The following is a 21957-nucleotide window of genomic DNA, read 5'->3' as shown; positions in this document are numbered from 1 at the left end:
CGAATGATGGTTACCAGGGCCTAAGGTGTAGGGAATTAAAAAGATGTTGTTTTAAAGGGTACAAACTTGCAACTAGTAGATAAATAAGTGCTGGATATCTAATATCCAACATAGTAATTATACTTATAGTCAACACTACTGTACTAAACACTTCAAAGTTGCTGAGACTAGATCTTAACTATTCTTAACACAAAAAGGAAATGATAATTATGTGACATGGTAGAGATGTTAGCTAAAACTACTGTAGGAATAGTATTACAATGTATAAATGTATCAAACCAACAGGTTGGATTGGCTACCTCAAACTTACAGTGTCAGTTATATCTCAATTACACATATGTTTTTAAGAGTAAAATCCACAAGTATTTATATTGTAATAATTGGTTTTATAGGCACACCCTTCCTCAGTCTTCTCATTTAACCTGTCCCTCTCCTATGCCCTCTCTATTAATAAAGAGAGGATTCTCCAAGACCAAAGGCCTTGCCTTACTTCTTTTGCATCTCTAGCATCTATCATAGTACCTGGTGGGTCATCACTGTCCAGTACCTATTCCTCATTGAATGAGTGAAGAAATGAGAAACTTAAGTGGCAGTGGTACCTCTATACCTCTTTATATGTACCAAAATACCATGAACAAAAGATCATGGTCATTTTATGTTTAAGTAGTTTGGGAAAACTTCTTTTCTAAAGGGAAATATGTTTTTTTTGTCACCTAAAGTATTTCTATATAACTTTAGAGAGCATATGCTAAAATTAAAAATAGCAATGTTAATGCTTAAAAATTAGGTGTATGAAAGGAATAGTTAAAAGTAGTGAAAAGTCTTGAGATAAAGATCCCTTTTCTGTTTTTCTGTATAGGAAAGAGACATTTTGGAATGAACCTCAACTTTGGAATCAATTTGTGAATTTGTTGTCAATACACATAATACTTTCTAAATGATTTACTATGACAATTAAATACCAAGATTTTAATCATTATAATTGCTTTCCTATTGGTTTAAAACACACAAAAACCTTAAAGTATCAATGATAAATCATTTATTAGAAAAATTGCAGTTGACTAAAAAACTTAACACATTACCTATATCATTTGGATAGATGCTATTAAAATGAAATGTATTATTTATTTTGTATATATTTATATATAAATGTATTTTTTAAATGACTAAGGTTTTTATTTTATTTTTTTTTAAAGATTTTATTTATTTATTCATGAGAGAGACAGAGAGAGGCAGAGACACAGGCAGAGGGAGAAGCAGGCTCCATGCAGGGAGCCTGACATGGGACTCGATCCCGGGTTTCCAGGATCAGGCCCTGGGCTGAAGGTGGCGCTAAACCACTGAGCCACCTGGGCTGCCCTAAATGTGTATTTTGGACAAACAGGCATTTATTATGTATCTGTGAGACCCAGTGGCCATTCTGCGATTAAAACCAACTTTGGGGGATCCCTGGGTGGCGCAGCGGTTTGGCGCCTGCCTTTGGCCCAAGGCACGATCCTGGAGACCCGGGATCGAATCCCACGTCGGGCTCCCGGTGCATGGAGCCTGCTTCTCCCTCTGCCTATGTCTCTGCCTCTCTCTCTCTCTCTGTGTGACTATCATAAAAAAAAAAAAAAAAAAAAAAAAAAAGAGTTAAAACCAACTTTGGACACAAATATTCTCCTATAGGATATGTACTTTTACGGGCACCTGGGTAGCTCAATGGTTGAGCGTCTGCCTTCAGCTCATGCGTGATCCCAGGGTCCTGGGATTGAGTCCTACATCAGGGACCCTGTAGGGAGCCTGCTTCTCCCTCTGCCTGTGTCTTTGCCTCTCTCTCTCTCTCTCTGTTCCTCATGAATTAATAAAATCTTTTTTAAAAATCTACTTTTAGAAATAAATATGTTTTCGCATATACAACTCCTTAAGTTTTTGTTTCTTTTAAGATTTTATTTATGTATGTATGTATGCATTTATTTATTTACTTTGAGAGAGAGCTTGAGCAGGGGGAGGAGGAGATGGAGGTAATCTCCAGCAGATTCCACACTAAGTGCAGACAGAGTCCAATGCAAGGCTCTATCCCACTACCCAGAGATCATAACCTGAGCTGAAACCAAGAGTCAGACACTCAACCAACTGAGCCACCCAGGTGCCCCTCAAGCTTTTTCTTTTAAGATTTTATTTTTAAGTAACCTCTACACCCAGTATGGGGGGTCAACTTACAACCCCAAGACTGAGCCAGCCAGGCATCCCCCAACTTTTTAAGTCTTTTTAAAGGTTGTGTTAGTTTCATAGAGCTGCTGTAACAAAGTACCACGAACTGGGTGGCTTTAAATAGCACGTTTACTGTCTCACAGTTCTGAAGACTAGAAGTGAGAAATCACTGTGTCAGCAGGCCTGTACTTCCTCTGAAACGTGAAGGAGAGAATCTTTCCTTGCCTCTTCTAGCTTCTGGCATGTGCTGGCAATGGTTGTTTACTAGTTGGCTTGTAGATGTTCCACGCTCTGCCTCTTTTGTGACATGGCCTCCTTTCCATGTGTGCCGTTGTCTCATACGGTGTTCTACCCTATGGGTGTGTCTTATCTCTGTGGCTTCTCTCCTCTTTCTGTAAGTACACCAGTCATCTTAACTTGTATCTTAATTATATCTGCAAAGATTCTGTTTCCAAATAAGATCCTATTCATGGATACCAGGGGTTAGGACATCAACATATCTTTTTAGGTGACAAAATTCAACCCATAGCAGTGGTGTGATGTGTTCATACAGCAGTGTATAAAGATTAAAAATCATTCTGAAAAAAAAAATCATTCTGGTGTGCAGTTTTTTTTAAGAAACAGCTTTATTGAGGTTGAACTAATGAATCTCAGTGAAGCGCACAATTTTAATGTGCAGTTTGATCAATTTTGACACCTATACACAGTGATATTCTCACCACAATCAAAATAATGAGCCTGCTCATCATCCACAGAGTTTCCTCATGCCTAATTATATAATCCTTCCCTGCATCCCTAAGGACTTTGCTCTGCCTTTTGTCACTCTAGATTACTTTGTATTTTTTAGACTTTCATATAAAGTAGAATCATACGGCAGCCCCAGTGGCGCAGCGGTTTAGTGCCACCTTCAGCCCGGGGTGTGATGCTGGAGACCCAGGATCGAGTCCCACGTCAGACTCCCTGCATGGAGCCTGCTTCTCCCTCTGCCTGTGTCTCTGCCTCTCTCTTTGAATAAATAAATTTTTAAAATCTTTAAAAAAAATAAAAAATAAAATAGAATCATACAATAATGTTTTCTCTGTTTTAACTGGCTTTTTAACTCAGCATACTTAGTTTGAGATCCATTCATGTTGTTGCTTGTATCAGCAGCCCATTCCGTTGTATCCTTGAGTGATGTTCCATCTTACAGAAAGGTTATAATCTGTTTAGCCAGTTGCTTGTTGGTTGACATTTGAGTTGGTTCCAGTTTTTGGCTATGACAAATAAAGCTGCTGTGAACATTGTTGTACGAGTCCTTGCAAGGACATGTACTTTCTTTCTTTTTTTAATTTTTTAAAAAATTTTTATTTATTTATTCATGAGAGACACAGAGAGAGAGAGGCAGAGACATAGGCAGAAGGAGAAGCAGGCTCCCTGTGGGGAACCCGATGCAGGGACTCAATCCTGGGACTCCAGGATCACGCCCTGAGCCAAAAGGCAGATGCTCAACCACTGAGCCACCCAGGTGCCCCTAGGACATGTAGTTTCATTTCTCTTGGGTGGAATGACTGGTTGTTGGCTAGGTTATGTATATTAAGTTTTTTGAGAGATGTCTAGGGGTGCTTGGGTGGCTCAGTAGGTTAAGTGGCAGACCCTTGATTTCGGGTCAGGTCAAGATCTCAGTGTCCTCTGGCTCTATCTCAGCAGGGAGTCAGCCTCAGGACTGCCACTGATTTTTTTTAAGTATTGAAAAAGAAAAAAAAATTCTAAAATGCTTTCCAAAGAAATTGTACCATTTATAGTTCCACCAGCAGTGTCTGAGGGTTCCATTTCTCCGCATTCTCACCAACGCTTGGTTTGGTAAATTTCTTTTCAATTTTAACCATTCTGAGGGTGTGTTTTAGTGTTTTAATTGTGGTTTTAATTTGCATTTTCTTAATGACTCATATATTTGAGCATCAATTCATGTGCTTATTTGCAATCTATGTATTTTTGGGAAAATGTTGAATTTTTGCCCATCTTTTATTGGGATGTTTCTTAATAGAATTAAGCTTGAACAGTGTTTGTTGTATTCTACATAAGAGTCTTTCATCAGATAAATATTTTGCAAATGTTTCCTCCCAGTTTGTAGCTTGTCTTATTTTTATAAGTAGCTTTTGAAAAGCAGAAGATACTTGATTTTCTTTTCTGTTTATAAAGTTTGTATTTTTTTGTGTCCTATTTAAAATTTTTCCCGAACCTACAGTAAGATTATCAATACACATGTCCCATATAACTATAAACTCATTAACTGTTTTTAAAAGTCACCTTGACCTTTCATACCATTTAGTGCTTTTCTGGCTGTGTGGTAAGTGCTTCATAGCCTCACTGAATCCTCACAATAATCCTGTGAGGTGCCACTGATTTCCCACTTTCCTCCAAGACAGGAAAGGACTCTCTGTAGAGGCACATGATTGGTAATTTGGGCAGTTGAGGTTTGAACCCAGGGCCATACCCATTTGTGTCCTATGTTCAGAGTATGAGCTCTTAACCACAAAACTTGGGCTTCACTTAGGTGTTTTTTTTTTTTTTTTTAAGATTTTATTTATTTGAGAGAGAGAGAACATGAGCGGGGGGAGGGGCAGAGAGAAAGGAAGAAGCAGACTCCCCGCTGAGCAGGGAGCCCAAAATGGGACTCATCCTAGTGGGACCCACGTCCTGGGATCATGACCTGAGCCAAAGGCTGATGCTTAACTGAATGAGCCACCCAGGTGTCCTTCACTTACGTTTTAGAGTAAGTTTTCTTATGTGGAAGTTTTGAATATACTTGATCATATCTTAAAAGTTAAAAATTTACCATTGAATGTATAAGTAAAGGTTAACCTCATGTGCTTGCCTGTAAATAATAAGATTGAAACAAAAAATGGAATTTTTCAGCCTCTTCTTCATAGATATTTGCCAGAAAAAATATCCAGGTTTAAAAAGCTAAAAGTATTACATTTATATGTCATAATGAGTATATTCCTTAAAATTGGACATTGCAAGAATATCCAAGTTTTATCTTTGTCTATAATATTGTCCTCCTGCCTCTGGCAAACAGAATGTGAAGGGAACCAGATGAGATAGGAAGCTGCAGTGAATCATTGCATGTAGAATGTTGACTTATGTTTGACAGTTACTGCTGCCAACTTTAGTTTTTAATTCTGATATGCAGAATTTGTTGGGATAAAACTGAAATTTCTACAGTGTTTTGGAAATTTTCAATAAGCCTTCCAGGTGGTGGAAAATATATTGTTTCATGTTTAAAACAACGGCGGGATCCCTGGGTGGCGCAGCGGTTTAGCGCCTGCCTTTGGCCCAGGGCGCGATCCTGGAGACCCGGGATCGAATCCCACGTTGGGCTCCCGGTGCATGGAGCCTGCTTCTCCCTCTGCCTGTGTCTCTGCCTCTCTCTCTCTCTCTCTCTGGGTGACTATCATAAATTAAATAAATAAATAAAACAATGGCAATAATCTTGGAAGTATCCGATGCAACTGATATACAGGTATTTTAAACAATGAGGTTTTATAAAAGTATAGCCAGTTTAGTGGTGCCTGGGTGGCTCAGTCAGTTCAGTCTGCCTTCGGCTCAGGTCATGAGCATGCTCTCTCTCTCTCAAAAAAATAAAATCTTTTTATGAATGAATGGCCAGTTTAAAAGATAATAGTTTTCTTGGATCTAGAATCATTGTTTCTGTGGCACTCAACAAATACCTTTAAAACGGATTCAACTGGAAATAGTAGCTATTCAGCACCACTTGTAATTTTGGCTTTTCTCAATGTAATGTATTTTATTTAAAGGATATATTTCTAGGTTGTATGTTTCCCACATTAGTATGTAAAATATATTTGTCTAGACATTCTTGGTTCAGTCTACATTTATTAAGGTCTTACTATGTGCCACGGAAATGGGGATATAAAATTGACTAAAACATTCATTATTTGCTGATATGGAACCTTGTGTATGGTAGGAAAAACAGAATTACAGAGAGAAATAAAAAATATTCTATATCTAGAGGAATAGCTGTGATGCTACAGGATCAGCGTGCATTAGTTATCTATTACTGAATAGCAAATTACCCCCAAATTTAGGGGCAACCAGAGGTGGCACACTTCTTTGTAAAGGGCCACATAATAAATGTTATGGGTTGTGCACACCATACGTTCCGTGTCCCAACTACTCAATTCTGCTGTTGTAGTGTGAACACAGCTGTAGAAAATACATAAGTGAATGAGCTGTGTGTATGCCAATAAAATTATATTTCTGGAAGCAGTGAGCCACATTTAGCCTGTGGGTACTGATTTACTAACTATAGCTTTAAAATGATGAGCATTTGTTATCCCACAGTTTCTGTGAGTGAGGAATCCAGGTGTACATCTTAATTCAGTGGCTTTGGCTCAGGGTCTTGTGATACTGCCCTTGAGCTTTTGGTCAGGGCTGTAGTCTTTTCAAGGCTCAATGGGAGAGTGATCCAGGAGAGGGAGAGAGCTCAAGATGGCAGCCACAGTCTTTTTTATAACCAAATCTCAGAACTGACTTAACTGCTTTTACTGTAATACCTTCATGAGAAGCAAGTCAGTAAGTCCAGCCTACCCTGCAAATGAGGGCATTCTACAAAGCTGTGAAAATTGTTAAAGAAAAACAATATCCAGTGACACCTGTTAAACAACAATAAGGCAGACTATTCAGGATCAAGATAAGTGTAGGGACCACTGCAGTGGGGCTTCCCACAGGCAGAGTGAGATGGGGCTCAACTCCAAATACAGCGAGGAAAAGTAGAATTCGTAGCCCAGGAACAGAGTAGGGGTCAGTGGATAGAGAATTACTGAGAAGAAACATCACAGGTATGGGGGGATTCTGGCGAAACTGACCTGACATTCTCGCTGAAAGCTGTGGGGAGGTGGAGAGGATAGGGAACCTGAATAGTTGGAGAGGCTGAGCAGATAGCAAGGGTGGGAGGTTAGTTACTCTGACCTAACGGGGCTTTTGGTAAAACTGGAGTAAGCTCAGAAGTCAGGGTCCAGTAAGAAAGAGCTTATAAGAGCCTGACTGGAGTTCATCAAGGAGAGAATCTTTGTTGGTTCCAGGAAGTGGGGTCTCCAGGGCCATCCTCGGGGCTGCCTGCCGGGAAGGGGTGGGCTGTGCCCCTTGACTGAGCCTGGGGAACCTGGAAGGAATTAAGTTAGGGCATCAGGACCAACCATGTACATCGCATAGAGAATAAGAGCACCAAGTCAGTCAGGTGGTTAAGTGTTGACATGTTGTCAAATCAGCCCTTGTTTCCCTTCATTCACAATCCATTTTTCCAACTCTCTAGACCATATCATCAGTGCCCTTGACTCTGTGAATGAAGAGAATGCCATGCCCACCTCCCCTGTGTACGCCCATCCTGCTGTAGCTTTCTTGACTTTACTTTCCGCCTACTACTTTATTTTTTTTTAAAGATTTATTTATTTATTCATGATAGACAGAGAGAGAGAGAGGCAGAGACACAGGAGGGAGAATCAGGCTCCATGCCGGGAGCCCGAGGTGGGACTCGATCCTGGGTCTCCAGGCTGGTGCCCTGAGCCAAAGGCAGGCGCCAAACTGCTGAGCCACCCAGGGATCCCCTCCACCTACTACTTTATTGTGGGGCTTCAGTAAATGTTTGTTGAATGAAATCAAAGGGAACCCAGGAAAGAAAGTAGCTTGTAAAGCTTGTACGATCCTAGCACTATTAGGCATTTTCACATGTTCTCTTGTTTAATCCTGCCTTTGCCCAAGTAGCAAAAGGTGTGACTGGGACAGACCAGAATTCTCCAACCCCAAGTCCAGTGCTTCTCATCACCGTTCCCCTGCCCAGTGCCATGTGCTTCTCTGTCCTGTTGGACACAGTGTAGCTGAAATCACTGTCAGCTGTACATGCATCTCAGCTCCTTTGCTGAATTAAGATGTCTGAAGGCAAAGCTGTGCATTGATCATTTGTGAGGGATTTGCACTCCCCCCTGTTTTTTTTTCTCCCTCTACAGTGGTTTCTACATAATACTCTATAAAAGTTCATTGAGTTGCAGGAAGAAATTAAAATTATGGTAGCTTGTTGTCAATGTTGTGGTTCCTTGTATTCCCTGATGATAAGCTGGGCCAGCTGGCCCTTATGGTCACACATCACAGATCCAGAGCCAGGCCCTTAGGTTAAGTTTTCTCTCTTTGCAGCCTTTATCTGGTCATCCCTCTCATGCATCCATGAGTGGTGAGTCTGTTCACTGTACTTTAGTTCATTAGTATATATAACACTGTACACTGTTCATTAGTATCTGTCATAGGAGGGGGGGCCCACCTCCCAGTCCCAAGGCTCTCACATAAATTACGTGACTTTCCCTTTACTTACCTTTGAAAGTATAAACATTTATTTTTTTCTTTTTTTAAGATTTTATTTATTCATTAGAGACACAGAGAGAGAGAGAGGCAGAGACACAGGCAAAGGGAGAAGCAGGCTCTATGCAGGGAACCTGACATGGGACTCGATCCCGGGTCTCCAGGATCCCGCCCTGGGCTGAAGGCGGCGCTAAACTGCTGAGCCACCCGGGCTGCCCACCTTTGAAATTATGAGTAATGCTTCCTTCTTAAAGATTTCTCCTTTGTTCATGTCCCCAGTGCTGCCTTTTCTTAGTTTTCCTACTCGTTCCTGCTTCTCAATTTCTCATATGTTGTTGCTGCTGGTATTTCCAAAGCTCTGCAGTATTCATGGCATCAGATACCTTCTGTGAACAGGTGACTGTCAGATCCAGGCTGGAGTAATGTCTAACTCATTTAGTGACTAGCACAATTTAGACTAGTAGATGTTCAGTTAATATTTGTGAATGAATAAATGAATGAAATGAACTGTGGAAGCACTGGTTTAGATCATTTATTGAAGAAGTAGTGAAATCAGAATGAGTATTTGGGTTTTTCTTTCCAAACTAAATTTAAAGTCATTAGATGACATAGGTGGGGCTTTTAAAAACATGACTGTTTTAGAAGTTTTTTTAATGCTTCTTTGATTACATGTGCATAAGGCAATATAGATAGGCTTTTTAAATTTTTTGTTATTGAAGTATAATTGACAGGATCCCTGGGTGACGCAGCGGTTTAGCGCCTGCCTTTGGCCCAGGGCGCGATCCTGGAGACCTGGGATCGAATCCCACGTCGGACTCCCAGTGCATGGAGCCTGCTTCTCCCTCTGCCTATGTCTCTGCCTCTCTCTCTCTCTGTGTGACTATCATAAATAAATAAAAATTTAAAAAAAACTTTTTGAAGTATAATTGACATACAATATATTCTGAGTTTCAGGTATACAACATAGTGATTCAATAATCATATACATAACTAAATGCTCACCATGTAAATGTAGTTACCATCTGTTACAATACAATATGATTATAATATTATTGATTATATCCCCTATTCTATACTTTTCATCCCTGTGGTTTATTTTACCACTGAAAGTTTGTACCTTTTAATCCTCTTCAGCCTTTTTTGTCCATCCCCTCTTCCCCTCTAGCAACCATCATTTTGTTCTCAGTATTTATGTAGTCTATTTCTGTTTTTTATGTTATTTGTTTTTTAGATTCCACATATAAGTGAAATTATATGGTATTTGTCTTTTTGTCTGACTTCACTTAGCATAATACCCTAAAAGTCCATCCATGTTGTCACAAATAGCAAGATAAAGATATCCATTCATATGTTGTTTAAACTAGTGTTTTTGTTTTCTTTGACTAGATACTGAGAAGTGGAATTAGTGGGTCATATGGTACTTCTATTTTTAATTTTTTGAGGAACCTCCATACTATTACCTAAAATGACTGTGCCAGTTTACATTCCCACTAATAGGCACAAGTGCCTTTCTCCACACCCTCACCAACAAATTGTTATTTCTTGTTGTTTTGATAACAGCCATTCTGATTGGTGTAAAGTGATATCACATTGTGGTTTTGATTTGCAGTTTCCCTGATTAATGAGGTTGAGCATCTTTTCATGTGTTTGTTGGCCACCTGTTTGTCTTCTTTGGAAAAATGTCTGTTCGATACTGATAGGTTTTGTGGCCACCATAATCAACTCTGCAATTCAGCAGAAACTTACTACGGTCACCTTTCAACATCTTTATATTGCCATCTGCTATTAACAGCTACTTAAGGCATCGTTGAATGCTACTGAGATGAAATAGTATATTTTATTGTCAGAATTCTGATTCCTTAGGGGTATAATGGGAATGACAATATTATAGGGAAGAAATATGAGTATGCATGGGAATAGAAAGAAGCCACAGCTTACATGTGGGCTACTTATTTGTAATGTTTCAGCTATGTTTGAGGGAAAAAAAGAAGGATTTACAGGGTGGTTTCTAGGCAAATGCTTCTCTATGAATGAGCCTAGGATGGTCTTCTGAGCTTTATATAGAGAAATAGCAACTGAGATTGATCAACTCAATTACCAGTTAAAACTGATATATACCAGGGGATCCCCGGGTGGCCCAGCGGTTTGGCGCCTGCCTTTGGCCCAGGGTGTGATCCTGGAGTCCCGGGATCGAGTCCCACATTGGGCTTCCTGCATGGAGCCTGCTTCTCTCTCTGTCTCTCTCATGAATAAATAAATAAAATCTTAAAAAAAAAACCAAAAACTGGTATATACCAGTGAATTAGTTTTCACTCATAATAGAAGTGGTAAAATATCAGACCATTTCAGAAAACCAGTCCATGTATTTACAGCTTCCAGTTTTCATAGGAACAGAGCAAAAACAAAACCCCAAAAAATCCAAACCAAACAAAATAAGACAAACAAAAAAACAAGTATCTGAAAATCTGAGAAAAGGAATAGAAGGTCCAATCAGAAGCTTTTCAAAAAAATCATATTTTCCAGACAGGATTTCCCTGGGCACTGTGGTGTATAGAACAAAAGCAGTGATGCTCTGTGGAAGTGATGAGAAGGAAAGGGGTGGGATGGCTAGACCGGATTCTTTTCCTGAACCTTCCCCCAGCCCTGTGGCAGCTGCTGAAAGCTGGTGGAGGACAGCCTGCTTATACTTCTAACAGTCTGTAATTTTGAAATAGTGGAAATCAAGCATCTCTCTACTGAGCCTCCTTCAAAATTTACATTACATTGTAATATAATTTACATTATATCCCTGTAGGAAATAAGAGTTTAAATATGTATTGTTATATGCTGAAGAATTTATGGATCAAATGATACGTATGAAATTTACTTCAAAATACTTTATAGTTGAAGAATAGATAAAACAAAAATCGATCATGGTTTCTAACTTTTTGCGTTGACTTGGGTTTGATGGGATTCATCTTACTATTCCCACTAGTTTAATATGTATTTGAAATCTTCAATAAATGGGACGCCTGTGTGGCTCAGTGGTTGAGCATCTGCCTTCGGCTCAGGTTGTGATCCTGGGGTTCAGGGATTGAGTCCTGCATCAGGCTCCACAGAGGAAGCCTGCTTCTCCCTCTGCCTGTGTCTCTGCCTCTCTCTCTGTCTCTCATGAATGAATAAATAACATCTTTTTTTAAAAAACAAGTTTTCAATAATTATAATTGTTTGATTTATATTATGGTAAGTGACATAATTTTAACCTTTCCCTCCTCATATGTAACTATCACATTAAAATTCATCCCTTACTGGGCTTATCAGTGGTTGTGCCTTGTCCAACATCCATAACAACAGCCTGTCAGCTACTTGCCTGTCAGTGATATATAAACCCAACCAGGATTTCTGCATTTGTGGCTCCGACTTGAGATTTGGAGGTTGATGGGAGGAGGAGGGTGGAAAGGGATCTGAGCCACTTAATCTTAACTAGGATGTCTACCTATGGTCATTATTAAGCCTTTTACAATTTGTATGGAAAGATTAGACTTAACATCTCATTTACTGCTCTTACCTTCATGGTAGAGATGGATTTGTTTCATTTGTAGAATGAAACAAATAAGTTTATTTTGAAAATAACAGTTTGGCTAATGAAATGTGAGCCATCTAAGAAAGCTTTCCGAGTCCGGGTTAGTAGAGACTAGGTCCAATATCTGGTATCACCACTTAGTAATTGACTTTAAGAGCTTGAGTTTCTCCACTTGCCAACTGAATAATTAACAGATTTAGAGATACTCAAAGATTTATTGTATTTCATTTTGAATATCAAATAACTAGACACTTTTCATTTTTACTATTTGGGAAGACACATGTTTGCAAAGCAGAATGTTTGTTTCTCTTTCTTTGAAGAGAGAAACGTTCTACTTTGCTTCCTGAGTACCTGTTAGTAATTTGTTGGAATTCAGCCACCTTCTCTCCCTTGAAAGACACCTTGTTAAAAGTTAAGTGCTGGAGCCACTTAACATGTGCAAGATTCTCAGGGCACCTGGGTGGCTCAGTCAGTTGAGCATCTGACTCTTGATTTCACCACAGTTCATGATCTCAGGGCTCCTCAGTCAGGGAGGAATCAGCTTGAGATTCTCCCCCTCTCTCTGCCCCTCCTCTTTCTTTCATGCAAATAAATAAATAAATCTTTAAAAAAAAAAGCAAGATTTTCAAAAAGTATGATGAAATCAAGAAATACCCAAGGGAGCATGTACTCAGAATTTTCATGGTTTAGGACAGTTTGTTTCTTGCCAGGCAGTGCCAAACATTATAGCACAAATGATGTTTTGGGTCAAATGAATGGTAAATGAGCTGCAGAAAAGCCTCCAGCTTCTTTCTCTGCCTCTTCAGTCTTGAAAATGTAAGAGGGAGGGGCTTCTGGGTGGCTCAGCAGTTGAGGTTGAGCATCTGCCTTTGGCTCAGGTCCTGGGATTGAGTCCTGCATTCGGCTCTCCACAGGGACCCTGCTTCTCCCTCTTCCTGTGTCTCTGCCTCTGTGTCTCCCATGAATAAATAAATAAAATCTTTAAAAAAAAATGTAAGAGGAAATGCAAAAGTTACTAAAGAACCAAAATATGAATCATGGCCTGAGTGTCTGAAACTGCTTCTACAGAGCTAAACGTGATCCCTGGGGTTATGGCCTCTGGGCTCTGTAATAATGACTCAGGCTGTCAACCTTTACATGGAAACATTAAGTAAAAGGGAAGGTAAATGTTCATCTGTGTTTATATAAGCGGTGTACCTAGAGGCAATCTGTACCTGCATCCTAAGCCTACAAATCGATTTCTGGATGAGAAAACACTGGCATTACTTTTTTGAGCCATTATAATATTGAGCACTGATTATATTTATGCTCAGGGTAATAAACTATACCACGTGATTTCCTTCCGTATCCCTTCCCCCTCTGTCCCTGAAAGTATTCGTGCATCCCGTATGACTTAAATGTTTATCATGACAGCCGTATAAAATTTGGGTTTGCCCTTTTAAAATATTAGTGGTTCTGTCTCTTCACTTTTGGCAGCATCTTAACTCATAGCAATTGATTTGGTGTTTGTTTTTCATTTATCCTTTAACACAGAATTATTTCCCTTATTTTAGATAAAACTGTTTCTTGAAATAAACATGTAGTCATTTGTCTCTACTAGTCTGGAATGTTGCTATCTGTGGAAATATAGAAATTACTGCCACTTTTAATAGAGGCAGATCATTGACTTTTGATGCAACCATCACAGATACGATCATTCGAGGGCTAGACAGCTCTTTTGTTGTTGTTTGTTTTGTTTTGTTTTTTTGTTGTTGTTGTTTTAGACAGCTTTTACTTATATTCAGGCCATACTGAATTACTTTATGTGAACCATTCTCAGCATGTCGTCATATGATTTGCTTTCCTATATTCCAGGCTGTTTGAGAACTCAATTATTCTGCTCTATTTTCCCAGCTTATAATTTGACCTGGTACCAAGTTAGTTTTGATGATATTTTGCTTCCTTATTTATGCCGTGAAAAGGGATTGTTCTGTTTTACATGTTGCAATGTTTTGTTTTGTTTTTTTCTCATTAAACTTTTGTTTTAATGGGTCTCAAAATTCTGTGACAGATTTTTGGTCAAGTTGTTTCCATTAAAAAGTACTGATTTTAAAAACTAATAACTTAAAACTGCCACACATGCACCAAAAAAAAAAAAAAATGGTCTACAAAACATTCTCCTTTCCTTCTGAAGGTTTTACGATGCATTGTTATCATTAACCAGTCTTTTACTATTAAACTTAAATGGCCAATTGACACAAACAGTTCTGAGACTGTTCTTCCACCACTGATTAAGACTGGGGTGGCAGGTATTGGGGATTATATTCATTTAACCTTCTGAGCTTTCTGGGCAGACTTGGTGACTTGACCAGCTCCAGCTGCCTTCTTGTCCACTGCTTTGATGACACCCACAGCAACGGTCTGTCTCACGTCACGAACAGCAAAACGGCCCAGAGGAGGATAGTCAGAGAAACTCTCAACACACATAGGTTTGCCAGGAACCATATCAACAATGGCAGCATCCCCAGATTTCAAGAACTTGGGACATCTTCCAGCTTTTTTCCAGAACGACGATCTGTCTTCTTCAGCTCAGCAAACTTGCAAGTAATATCTGTGTGACAATCCAGCACAGGTGCATATCCAGCACTGATTTGGCCTGGATGGTTCAGGATAATCACCTGAGCCGTGAGGCCAGCTGCTTTCATTGGTGGTCATTTTTGCTGTCACCAGCCATGTTGCCACGATGAACATTTTTGACAGATACGTTCTTGACATTGAAGCCCACATTGTCCCCAGGAAGAGCCTCACTCAAAGCTTCATGGTGCATTTCAACAGACTTTACTTCAGTTGTAGCATTGACTGGAGCAAGGTGACCACCATGCCAGGCTTAAGAACACCAGTCTCCACTCAACCCACTGGGACAGTACCAATACCACCAATTTTGTAGACGTCCTGGAGAGGCAGACGCAAGGGCTTATCAGTTGGACCAGTTGGTGGCAGAATGCAATCCAGAGCTTCAAGCAGTGGCTCCACTGGCATTCCCATCTTTACGGGTGACTTTCCATCCCTTGAACCAAGGCATGTTAGCACTTGGCTCCAGCACGTCACCATTCCATGTCACCATTCCAGCATGTCATACATTCCAGCATGTATTCCATTCCAATAGCACAAATGCTATTGTGTTGGGGTTGTAGCCAATTTTCTTAATGTAGGTGCTGACTTCCTTAATGATTTCCTTGTATCTCTTCTGGCTGTAGGGTGGTTCAGTGGACTCCATTTTGTTAACACCAACAATTACTTGTTTTACACCCAGTGTGTAAGCCAGAAGGGCATGCTCACGGGGCTGCCCATTCTTGGAGATACCTGCTTCAAATTCACCAACACCAGCAGCAACAATCAGGACAGCACAGTCAGCCTAAGATGTGCCTGTAATCATGTTTTTGATAAAGTCTCTGTGTCCTGGGGCATCAATGATGGTCACATAACACTTGCTGGTCTCAAATTTCCACAGGGAGATATCAATGGTGATATCACGTTCACGTTCAGCTTTCAGTTCATCCAAGACCCAGGCATACTTGAAGGAGCCTTTTCCCACCTCAGCAGCCTCCTCAAATTTTTCGATAGTTCTTTTGTTGATCCCACCACATTTGTAGATCAGATGGCCAGTAGCAGTAGACTTGCTTGAATCCATGTGTCCAATGACGATGATGTTGACGTGAGTCTTTTCCTTTCCCATTTTGGTTTAGGTTTAGCCGTGGTTTTCACGACACCTGTGTTCTGGTGGCAGACCGTTGCGAAAAAGCACTTGTTGCTATGTTTGTTAAGGTTTGGATAGGCATGGTCTTCCAAGTACACGTTTGCTGTCCTAAACTGAAACCTTTGGAATCAGTTCTGTTTGTAAAAGGATTAGAGCAGGAGTCTCCATGCCCTACCACCAGGAAGGTTTAAGTTTCACTTAATATCATTAAGTAATTAAATATTAAAAGACAAAACGCACACACATGTGTGCACGTGCACATGTGTAAACCTCAATTATATTAAAGTAACTGAAATAGTGTCTGCGAGCTCCATGGTATTGTTTCTCTCCCCAAGCCTTTTTCTTGATTTCTCTCTTGTACATTGTTCTTCAGAAATAGTATTTCTGGAAGGTTTGTGGTTGGATGGAAACTAGATAATGTCTCTAGTCTCTTTGTGGCAGATAGAGGCCATGCTGGAGGAGGAGGAGGGAGCAGTGAGCAGTGTCCTCAAGGAGTCCTGCAAGAATGGGGGGTGGAGGGCAGGCTGAACAAAGACAGCTCTTGTGAAGTTGGTCCATCACTAGCCTGTTTAGGGCTGCAGACAGCTGCTACCAGGATGTCTGTAAAGGGAAGGGAAAGAAGGACCTCGGGGCTGGGCTGCTGCCATGTTTCCTGCAGCACTCACAGTTCAGTGACTCCTGCCTGTTTCTTGTGACCACCATTCGGTTCAGCTTCTGTATATATGGGGCCTGAAAGTGAGGCAGATGAGGAGACGACAGAAGAGATAGTAATAGTAATAGTAATAATGTGTCATCTCTTAGCACATTCTATGACGGAAGTTGTTTAGAATATTATGTCACATTTTAGATTCTGCCTGAACCTTCAGAAACTGTGGAAGCCCAGAAACGTGGTGTAGGCCTGGGGGCCTCGCAGGGCTGGCATTTCAGGCCATCCGGGACCTGTGCTTTCTGGCTGTGGCCACAGGTGGGCTCCTTGACCACAAGGTGACATGGATTCCTTTACTGTGATCTTTTGTTTCTTGAGGACCAAAACGGAGGTGTGTCCCCTTGTTTTTGTCTCTTTCCTGTGTTAATACCTAGTGTGAAAATACGGTAAGAACCCAAATTGACTGGTCCCCAAACAAGTCCCTTGTACTAGAGAGTGCTTATGGGAAGGGATGCATGTTCTCTACTGGGCAGGTGAGGAGAGTAGAGAACTCTTGCCTCTTGCTTGCCCCGAGTTAAGTAGGGAGTCTATTTGTTGGCATGGAGAAACAAAGTAAAGTCAGATGGTTTGAACTCTCATCTAACTGGTCATTTTATTATGCTGGGCTTTTTTATGTTATAATCCACTCCTCCTGTCCCTTTCTAGTTTCATATGCAGGCACGTTGTTTTAAGTGAGACAAATGCCTCATATTGGATAAAGGATCCTACAAGGTCTAATAACAGTCAGTTAAGAGTCCTGACTTTGGCCGCGGATCAGCCGAGGTTCAGTCAGGATCCAATTAGAAGAGAAAAACCACACGGTAATTTGAAGGAGCAAGGTTTAATAAAAACATAAAAAGAGTTAATTCCAACAGAGGTTTGCAGTAGTAAGGGATTGGCTAGTAAGAAATAAAAAGAATGCTAAGAGTACAGGAATAGTAGCTATAAGCAGAAGCTACCACTCCAGGGCTAAAGAGAGCTAGCGAGGAGGAGCCCTCCTCCCCACCCAAGACTCATTCATTGCTCATGGGAGTAGCAGAGAAATTGCTATGATGCCACACCAGTGAAACATGCTGGAAATCTGAATTTGTGGGAGACTCTCCATACAGGATGCCACAAGATGCTCCATTCCAGAACTGCTGAGAATGGGGGAGGTGGGCAGGGTGGTTGGAGAGGCCAGGTAGGGGGGCGGTCAGAGTGCTGTGGGCTGCCACTCACTGCAGGAGACAGAGGTGTCCTGCTGCAGAACCACTAGGCACTTCCACCAGACAAGCTGCTTGCCAACTGGCTGCTTTTGGCTGTCATACCTACACAACCTGGATGCTGAAGAAGCTGTGTGTGCTGCTGGAGGCTGTAATGGAGAAGGCTCTGCTCCCAGGAGCTTGCCAAGGGAGCATGCAAGGACCGGCATGCAAAAACCTTTTCCTCCGGTTGGTCTCTCTAGCGCCCTCTGCTGAAAGGCCCCAGGACCAGAGGCAAGCGGCGGAAAAAGACCACTTTCCCATCATCAGCATACCAAAAATATTCCAATAATCTTCCATCAGGAAATGAGGGGTCTGTTTATAGTCATAATGATCATACTCTTATATATTACTGCTGGACTCATGAATGTGTCTCTTTGAAAAGAGCTAAAGGATCAGAACCAAGAGCTTCCTACCTAAACTGGTAAACCACTTTAAAAAACCCAGACTTCATTCTGTGCCAGAGAATGGTGAGCTCAATGCGGAGAGAGAAGAGCTGAGGACAGGATCCAGAAGAAGAAGAGGTATATGCAGAAGACACCTGGGAGAACTGAAGCTCTAGCTGAGTACCAGATAGACTTACAATGACACCATCAGATGCTCAGGCCTCCTGTGACCTTATATCATCTCCACATCTTTTGATCACATTAATAGTAATTCTTATGGTATTTAAAACAATTCCTTGTATCTCTGTATGCACTTCACAAAATTTGAAGTTAATGAAAGAAAAGAAGCCTTTTTAAAGGTTGCAAAAAAATATTTTTCAGTTCTTCTACTTAATCCTGTCCAATATTTTCATATATTGTTTAATGCAATAAAATATATGTAAAATATGTTCTATGTTAAAAAGAAAACAACTGAAAATGAAAGATATATAGATTTAAGTTTGAAAGGATTGTTTTCATTTGACTTGAGTACAGTGGGTTTTTTCTGTCCTTCCATACTGAAACTCTCATTTTCTTTTATCTTATTGAGGAAAGCAGACCTTATGTTAAGCTTATTCACAAAATAAGAACTCCTGTTGGCTTCTTCTCCCAACTTAGCTGAAGGTCAGTGTTCAGTGAGGTATCCTTGGCTGAGTCAGAACTAAAATAAGAATGTCATTTAGAGCCAGAAAGTTTGGTGATGATGGCCACCCCAACCATATAAGGAACCCGTGGATTCACTGAAGGATTTCCCTGGTAAGCCAGTCAACACTCTTAGCTAAAAATACTGTTCTATATTTGAAATACCAGGCTTTCCCAAATTCATCTATTTTGGTCAGGACACAAGGTGTCTTTTTAAAAAGATGTTTAGTGGTGAGAATATGTGTTAGTGGGTCACAGTATGAATAACAGGGAGAAATAATTTGGATAATGGAGGAACTGCTACAGAGACATTTTCCAGTGAAGATGTTTGAAAAATCAGAGAAAAATTTCCCAGCCTATGAAAGAGAATTTTAAGAATGTTTTTTCAGTTGACCAAACACTCCACTTATTTGAACAACATGAGCATCTAGTGATAGAAAGTTTGTTTAGAAAGCATATAGATTTCAGACTGCAGTGATGACAGTTAAGAAAGTTACCTTTACTGACAAAAGAACTATGCTGAATTACATACTAAAGCTACACTGAGGGACGCCTGGGTGGCTCAGTGGTTGAGTGTCTGCCTTTGGCTCAGGTCATGGTCCCAGAATCAAGTCCTACATCAGGCTCCCCACAGGGAGCCTGCTTCTCCCCTCTGCCTATGTCTCTACCTCTCTCTGTGTGTCTCTCATGAATAAATACATAAAATCTTTAAGAATCAATCAATTTACACTGAGTTGTCTTGAATTTCTGGGGAGGGTGGCAGCTTATGAGCACCTCCCCAATTCTGTTTAGCAACTTTTCACAAAAGGGTCAGTTTGGGGCAGCCCTGGTGGCTCAGCGGTTTAGCACCGTCTTCAGCCCAGGGCATGATCCTGGAGTTCCGGGATTGAGTCCTACATCGGACCCCCTGCATGGAGCCTGCTTCTCCCTCTGCCTGTGTCTCTGCCTCTCTCTTTCTTTCTCTCTCTCTCTCTCTCTCTCTGTCTCTCATGAATAAATAAATGAAATCTTAAAAAAAAAAAAAAGTCAGTTTAATTGCTTAAGAGGGTGCTTGATGTAAAGACTCCAGAAGTTTTCACACTAAAGGGCTCATGGTGTTCTTGAGAGAAGTGCCTTTGCAATACAGAACACAACTGAACAGGATACTCAGTGAGCCCTATAGATGCTAAACAGATTAGTACAGGCTGAAATGCTCAAAGGGGGCTTCTTAGAGAAGACCTTGAATAGAAATAGAAATAGAAATAGAAGAGGACTGGGCAAGTTTCAGAGAGGCAGAGAGTTCAGGGGAAAAGGAGTCAGTAGTATTCATTTAAAGAACTTTATATCTTTTTATGTCCAGTACTAGGAATAAAGATAATTCTAAACAATCACCTTGCAACAATCCTGCCTTTGTTTACAATCATGTGTGTGTATGTGTATTTTATAAGGAGTAGAGGTTAACATGTTGCATTGCTCATCACTAGATTGCAGGATTATGAGTGAGTCTTCACTACCTTTTATAAATGTTCTATAACAAGCTGTGTTGCTTTGGGGTTGCTGGGGGTAGAGAAATTCAACTTGCCAAACGACAGAGTGCAACCCAGTAATCCCATCCCAGAATGCTCATACTTCCATACCCATACAGCTTCTAGAAACTGAGGCTGCCCCGTTGTTCATGTCCTTTGTTGGTTTTCTGTTATTATTGATTTTGCCTTGTTGCCACACATCCTGCTACTTTCCTGATCTAGTTTTGTGCCTTTCCTTCTATTGTGGATTGCATTGCAGGATGAGAATGTCACTGTTGCAGAGAAAGGGTGGCTAGTTGTAGGCAGGAAATCTACGCTCTTGTGCTTGTACCAGAGAGAGAAAGGTGCCACAAGTCTTGAACTCTGTTGATTTCTCTCTGCACATGGTTCAGAACATCTCTTAATAAAGTAGACCTGTTTGTTTCAGAGTGGAACAGGAGAACATCGTAAGCTTTATTTCAGTCTTGTTCCTGCACTTTTCCTAGGCTCCACGTCCTTTTTACACTGAAGTATGGGTATGGGTTTATTTTGGAGTAATGTTGGAAAACTTCTAGAGATTGTCTAGATTGAGATACTTCCCAAGAATTAGGCCACTAAGTAGGTTGTCAGTACTTTTTAAATTTGTTAAAATTGAGAAACTGAACTATATAATTTTCAGTAATTTATGCCTGTTGTGGGCAGAGTATTTCTGAGCTGCGGAGCACTCTCAGGATCTGTCTTGTGTCACAGGACCTTCATGGCACTGGGCGAACATGTGGCAGCTCTCGGCCTGATGGCTCCTGACTGGGGATTCTTCTCCTGTAGGCATCAAGAATAAAACCAGGACAGTTTTAGACATCAGATAAAAAATTTGCACCTCACCAGCTTTCACTAGAAACATTATATTTTAATTATTGACTTTAGGACTGAAGGTATGCCTAAAGTTTACTTCTTGAAAACCCATCAACCTGAGATTGAGTTGTGTTTCACTCATTTTCCTTATGAGGGATATGAACCCGCTTCTTCCACTAGCACAAGGTTTGGGGTGCTATAAATCTGTCTCCAATATCAAAGAGTCTCTAACTTTTAGGTGAGTTTCATTTAAGAAGGTGTTACAATCAGATACAAATAACCTTCTCGAGTCACTGCCTCTGGGTCACTGTTGGTCTGGTCTAAGTATTTGGGAAGAGTGGGAGGCCCTGGGGAAGGGGTTACTGGTAAATAGGGAGGTCCTTTAAGTCTGTTCTTTCCTCTTTGTGAGGCAGTGATGTTTTTCACTTATTCTCTTCAGTTATTTCTAACGTACAGTAACAAAGCCAGAGGTTCTTACCTGCTTTGATTGTGATCCATAAGCAGTGCCTGTGCGGGGAGGTAACAAATGCGCCTGTCTTTGAAGTTAGTTTAAGATGTGCATCTTATTTCTTTCTCACTCTCTCATCTGTGTTGTAATACTTTTTTTTTTTTTTTTTTTTTTTTTTGCTTGTGCAATCCAGAATTAGGAAACGATCCTAACAGACAGGGCAAAATGGCATGTGAATTGCAACTCCATATCCTCTCTGGCCAACTAACTGAACTTTGTCTCTTTCCTCACTGTCGTTGAAAGAAAACACAGTGCATTTGTCCTAGTCCCTGGGAAAT

The 21957-nt window shown here is 40.6% G+C and overlaps 1 protein-coding gene across 7 annotated transcripts in view; it reads left to right on the top strand.

Moving 5' to 3' along the window:
- The window catches only part of LIMS1 (LIM zinc finger domain containing 1), a 146955-nt gene that overhangs the window by 89943 nt on the left and 35055 nt on the right, over window positions 1-21957 (top strand). The window contains exon 1 of one of the 7 annotated variants that reach the window (XM_077914864.1): window positions 16694-16806. The exons of 5 other annotated variants lie outside the window; for them this stretch is intronic. The gene's annotated coding sequence lies outside the window, so the exon portion shown is untranslated. Of the gene's footprint in view, window positions 1-16693; window positions 16880-21957 lie in introns of those variants that run through there. One more of the 7 variants, XM_077914862.1, reaches the window with a different exon arrangement.

This window comes from Canis aureus, chromosome 11, assembly GCF_053574225.1.
Source record: "Canis aureus isolate CA01 chromosome 11, VMU_Caureus_v.1.0, whole genome shotgun sequence".
Classification (NCBI taxonomy): domain Eukaryota; kingdom Metazoa; phylum Chordata; class Mammalia; order Carnivora; family Canidae; genus Canis; species Canis aureus.
This window is presented reverse-complemented; position numbering and strand designations above follow the sequence as displayed.